Here is a 6322-nt window from a genome sequence, read left to right as displayed (position 1 = left end):
AGCGTGTGCACCCCTGACCTCCGTGTGGGAATGCCTCCCAAGGCGCCGGTGTTACACCTTCGTTTTCCTTGGAACCGTCACTGGGTTGGAACAACTGACCACAAACAATCAGCTGTTTTGTAACGGAGCGGCGAAGGAAGCGACACGCCTGAACGAAGCCCCTTGTTATCATGCATGGCCGATGGGCACCAGGCAGTTCTGAGGCCCGCTTTGAACTCCAACAGATGGTCTGCGTAATGATTGTGGCCGTGCACACCTACTCAGGCTCGTCAAGTGGCCAGTCACACTTCATGGTCACTGTATCTGGGATGGACCACCGGCGCTGCAAACACACGTGATTGTACAATGACCAGTCAACGCGTTTCACTGGTCGACACGCAAGTGATGCGCTCACCACTGTCTTTGCACCGCTGCTCATCGGCTTAGCTCACGTGTAACTCAGCCGCCTCCGAATGTATTCGCATGCGCGTCGCACACGCTTTCCCGCGGACAGCTGCAACGTTGAAGCTGTCCGCGGGAGGCCGTTTTAATATCATAGCCTAAACGGTACGACTGGCACGCTCCAAGGACGTCACCGCAGACAGCCTTTCACATTTTTCATGCATCGCATCCTTTATCACCCAGTGGTTACGCGCACCACCCTGCCTTGGCCAGCCGCCGGCCTCCGCTTCGGGACACTGTTGCTCGTCCACGGCTCTAAGCGCTCGCCCGAGGGGGGGGGGGGGCAGTACCGCTGTCTGCAGGCTGCGTGCCTCGTCCACGGCTCTGCGCTCTCACGCGGGGGGGGGGGGGGCAGTACCGCTGTCTGCAGGCTGCGTGCCTCGTCCACGGCTCTGCGCTCTCACGCGGGGGGGGGGGGGGGAGGCAGTACCACTGTCTGCAGGCTGCGTGTCTCATCCACGGCTCTGCGCGCTCGCGCGGACGGGGGCAGTACCGCTGTCCGCAGGCTGCATGCCTCGCGGGCGCATACGGACACGGCTAACGGTCTGCTCGGGGCTTTAGCGACGGCCCGGTATTTACACGCAGCGGAGATGTTCCACCACGCCTCTCTGTTTTGGCTCCGGTGTTGGCAGCTCCGCGGCACCCTCCCTGCAGATGTGGTAATGCGACTTTCCCGCGCAAACACGCGCCCATCACCACGCGCCGCTCTTGACGTAACGCGTGTGTGGACCCGCTCGGCCGCTGCTCCTGAGGACAGGTCTCAGTCGGCCCGCGCGGCCGAGTGCCTCTCATCAGGCCTCCTCGGACGCGGCGCCGTCCGCTCAAGGGCCGCGCCGAGTGGAGCCTCTGGCGGCGGCGGCAGCGGCACCACTTGGGCGTGTGGTCGGGGCCCGCCGCCTGGCCAAACCGCACGTCATGCCCCGCCCCGAATCTCGGTCGAATGAGGTCAGGCAGCCATGCGTCCCGTGCTTGACAGGACGCAGTGACGTGTTTAGACTCTGTTGTTGGAGGTCTTGCAACATAATAGCCGTCCAGATGGCGGTGGATGGCTTGGATGGCAACCTCACAAATTTGTCGGCTCGTTACGGAAACCGACCATTAATTCAAATTACGAGAACGCGGCTGGTTTCTGTATCAGAGCGGCCTCTGCAAAACTTCGATATTAAAAAGGGGCACATTAAGACAAAAAACACGCGCCGTGGAAAGTGAGAAGGCTTTCCTTCTGACGCCAGTGGCTTGGCTGAAGGCCACCCTGGCCACAGTTGGCGGGGCCGGAAGGAAGGATGTCGGACATGCAGGAGCGCCCACAGCACGACCTTGCCCGACCACCCGGCCAACGGGACGAGCGTGCCGACCGCCGATAACGCTGGTGTGCAGCGGGCGGCACGCCGGCCAGCACAGCTGGCTGGACGGGCACTGCCTCCCAGATCTCCGCACACATCAGGTGTCCGACCACTGCCTCCCAGATCTCCGCACACATCAGGTGCCCGACCACTGCCTCCCAGATCTCCGCACACATCAGGTGCCCGACCACTGCCTCCCAGATCTCCGCACACATCAGGTGCCCGACCACTGCCTCCCAGATCTCCGCACACATCAGGTGCCCGACCACTGCCTCCCAGATCTCCGCACACATCAGGTGCCCGACCACTGCCTCCCAGATCTCCGCACACATCAGGTGCCCGACCACGGCCTCCCAAATCTCCGCAAACATCAGGTGCCCGACCACTGCCTCCCAGATCTCCGCACACATCGGGCGCCCGATGATCGAATACGCGCTAGTGGCAGCGAGAAGACCAGTGGGAAACTCATCGTTTAGACTTGTTCGCCTTTTCAGGAAATTTCACTGATCTCCGCGGTGGATTTTTGACTACGCGTACTGAGAATGAACTGAGAACGCCGTCGCAATAGTTATCAATCTCAAAAGGTGGATGCCAACTCAAGTTGCTTGGTTGAAGGCCACATAGTTCTGACATCCGGCTTGGGATGACATTATCCGGGATCTTACACGGTGAGCTGTCTTGTGATTTCGTACTTATGCCCAGTGTTTATGGTTAACGTGCTCTTTCCGTCATCATATTGGCATTTTCCCGCGTTTTTACAACAGCGTATTTGCGGTCAGACGAAGTTTGATTGGAGTGGTGATGTCAGGTTGTAAAGAATCCTACTGAAGTGCAATCACCGCAATGCAAGTTAAGCTAGAGATCCCTGAGACCAGACAATCATCATGTGTTGCCGCTGTGCGATTGTACTGGGTTATCAGTCAGTGCTGTGAACGAAGTAATATACGTTCTCAATGTTTTCGTGCCGACCACACCAGCAGAAAATAGCCTCAGTGTCTCCCTACTCCATAAGTGATCAAGGTGAAATGAAGATGTCTTCCCATCTGGGAAGACGTCTGGGAAAGATTATGGGGGTCCTACGGTAAAAATTAAGACACCTGCACCTAATAAAGATTCATCACTTCAGCAAGTCTACGGGACCTACGTCGAGAATGCCATTCCATTCTCGACACGACGTTGGCGCTAAATAAGTAATGCGCATTGACATAGTGCCTTGATGGTTTAAGGACAAACAAAGTTTAAGGGAATCGCTTTTATTTGATGGATAATTGCACACAAGGTTATGCATGGGTGGTATCATTGCCTTTCATTTACCTCCAAACGTAGCTGTTTCATCTCCACCAATGTCCTCAAACCTCCGTGATAGCTGAGGTATGCGGAAGGCCTCGCCAAGTCGCCTGAGCGCTGGATCCGACACAAACCGGCCAAGTCGCTGGTTTGGCTGCATCCCCCTACAGGAAAAATTGAAATCGATTTCGTACTCGCTATCAGTCTATCATCATGTGTTTTCATTGACTGCTTCCCAAATTAACCGTTCCCTGTTGCATAACAAGCACCATCCTGATGCCGTCTTGGGATTACCCACGGCGGCTAGTGGAAACTCCTAGAGCGTCTTGCCTGTCAGCGACCCTCCGTTCAATTAACTATGGTATTTACCAGATGATAGCAGACACGGTCACGTCATGGGTTTCTCCTGCCGGATTATCTGCCGCGCGTCATCGATATCTTGCCCCAAGTCAATACACACCTAAATGCCCTTCACGTTGCCGCGTGTTTTGTTATTGTCGCGGCATGTCAGGAGAGCGAGAGACGTGTCAGGCAAGTGGCTAACATTTTCATCAGAGGCGGGGTCAAATCGCCTCCGAATTCCGACGAATTTGAATAAATTCCTGCAAAATTGCCAAGTAACCAGTGTAAGCGCTTGACTTCGGGACCATAACCACATATTCCCTCTTGACTACATCATTGGGGCTTTACGTCGCACTCAGATGCTGAGACTATATGTTGTCGGCTGCCGCTCACCCTGGTAATACGGGCGAGCACCGCAGGGACCTTCTTGACTACGTTACTGGAACATGTCATTAGTGCATTGCATTACGCAGTTTCTCAGGGAGGTCAAGCAGCTTCTCAAAGGTCTCCTCGAAGGGAGTGGTCGAGTGGTGTCGACAAAACCTCTCAGCGAGCGACGCTAATCGTGCGCGACGGACCTAGCGCGATGCGACGGAGGCCGCCCAGTTTCGAGAGATAACAACAAACGAGCCCGGATCTGCGCGACGGCGTGCTGAGTTCTGTGACAGGCCAATCAGCTGTCTTCAGGTCGGCTCGTGCGTGTCTGCGACGCCGCGGGACGGGAGGGGGGGGGGAGGGGGGGGGGGCGGACCGTCACCGTCTGCCCTCGGTTTACTCGGCCATCATGAACCAGGATGCATCACATTTACTCAGCGATGACGGCCGCGTGAGCCTGCACACATCTGTTTAGCCAAGAGTCAAATTTAAGCTGTCCGAAAACAATGGCTTTCATACAGGGCTAGGCCATGTTTCGCACGACACCTGACTGATACTCAGACGTAATTTTTGCTGTGAAATTCCGAAATTTAAAATGCAGGCTTCTGTCGTTTGGAGTAAAGCCTCATCCAAGGAATGCAAGCTCCTGTCGCTTGGAGTAAAGCCTCATCCAAGGAATGGTGCTGAGCTTGGATTACGTATAAACGTGCGTCAGAGATTAGGTGATGCAATGAATAACATATATTTGAACATACGCTGGTCGAAAAGATTATACGACCTTCGACTGCCCTGGCGCGTACCACCAGCGCTGATATACTTTGGGGGTGGGTTGCAAAAGGACAATGCAAAAAGGTGTAAGGATTCCCTCTTTTCTATCCAGAGGAGAGCAAAGATTGTCAGATTGAAACCAATGAAATGTAGCATGATCTTTTCACGGAACCTGACGTTGTCCGAGCTAACCACGGCTGCATGTGCTGTAAGAGAGCCAGCTTCTAATTGGGTTGTGGATACAGACACCAGGGCTGACTTAGACACACCCTAAACACCCAGACCTCAGGTCAGCTGCAACTCTTCAAGCTCGGCTGAATGCTACTCTGAATGGGACAAAAAAACCTGGAAAACACAGCCGGCTGTCGTCATCAAGACTCCTTCTTCTCAGTCGCATCCTCGGTGATTTTCGCGCATCTCGGCTCCTGAAGTACACCACTAAGTCCTCCATCACTTCTCTGTGGTCGTGCATGTCCGTGTCCAGCTCCGGGGCGGTCAGCAACTGCAGGGCTTTAAGTGCCCATCCTCCACTGGCCGGGGAGTACAGTCGGACGACCAAACTAGTTCGCCGAGCTGCAGCAGCAGTCAGGGCAGTCCAGTCTGTCCTGTCGAACCCGGTTCAGTCCATCCAGTCCACTCATTCTGACTTTATTCCAGTCCGTTCCAGCCCAACTCCAGTCCAATCTATACCGTCCATCACCAGTCCAGTTCATTCCTGTCTGTCTGCCTTCAGTCCAGACCGGCTCTATTCTAATATATCCCGTCTACCGTCAGTTCACTCCAGTCTGTTTCCATCCCGGTTCAGCCCGACTCTGGCTCACTCCGTCCGACTCCGCTGCAGTCGGCCTCCGCCCGCCGCCGGTTCTCACCCTCCCGACAGTGCCGCCCCCTCCCCCCTCCCTCCAGCCCTGACGGCTCTGCCGGGCGGGCCGGCCGCCTGGGATCGTACCCGGACCTGGCGCGTCGACAGCGGCCGCTGCCGCCGCCGCCGGCGCCGTCGCCCGTCCCTGCGCGGCTTACCGACGGCGACGGCGCCGGATTAGCTGGCGGGATGTGCGACCGGTCCGACCGGTTTGCGCCTTTTCCCCGGGCAGCAGATGAGAGGTGGAGGAGGGGGAGGAGGGCGCCCGCTGCCGGCGGCACTCTACAGCACCCCTCCCCTCCCGTCGCCGGTGGTTGACCCCCGGCCGGCCGATGCCAGGAAGTCACGGGGCGCGTGTGTGCCGCGGGATAAGGGCCGGTCACGTGGGCTATTGAGATTAAAGAAGCTGCGCTGACCGGCTGTCCGCAGAACACTTGCGTGTGCTGCTGCGAGGAGAGCGGAAGCCGGCTACTGCGGTGGTTCGGGCCGCGACGAAGCTATTCCGGAGCTTTCCTCATTTCGTCTTCGGTGGGAGGTGCGATGGAGATTATCGCCGCGGAGTTGTTATGCGTGACAGATAGCTAACGATTCGAAAGTGTCCGAACCGGTGATTTTCCCACTGGGTATTAACTAGCATCATCCTGTCAAAGACTGCTCATCTTCACATTGCTAACACGCAAATTAAAATTGATAACCGTGGAGCTTTCTTCCACCGAAATGGTAGAGGAGGATCTAGCCTTAACATATAATCCTGGAAAGACAATGGTGCAACGGTGACTAGGTTTTCCCAGACTTCACAGTTTCCGTAATCTTTCGTGCCGTAAAATGCATTTGTGCCGAGGCGTAAAGATGGTGATGATTAGGGTCTTGGGTGCGCCAACCATTGTGGTCATTTACGCTCATA

The sequence above is a fragment of the Pollicipes pollicipes genome, unplaced genomic scaffold, assembly GCF_011947565.3.
Source record: "Pollicipes pollicipes isolate AB1234 unplaced genomic scaffold, Ppol_2.1 Scaffold_4740;HRSCAF=5597_pilon_pilon_pilon, whole genome shotgun sequence".
In the NCBI taxonomy this organism is placed as follows: Eukaryota; Metazoa; Arthropoda; class Thecostraca; order Pollicipedomorpha; family Pollicipedidae; genus Pollicipes; species Pollicipes pollicipes.
Note: the sequence above shows the minus strand (reverse complement) of the source record.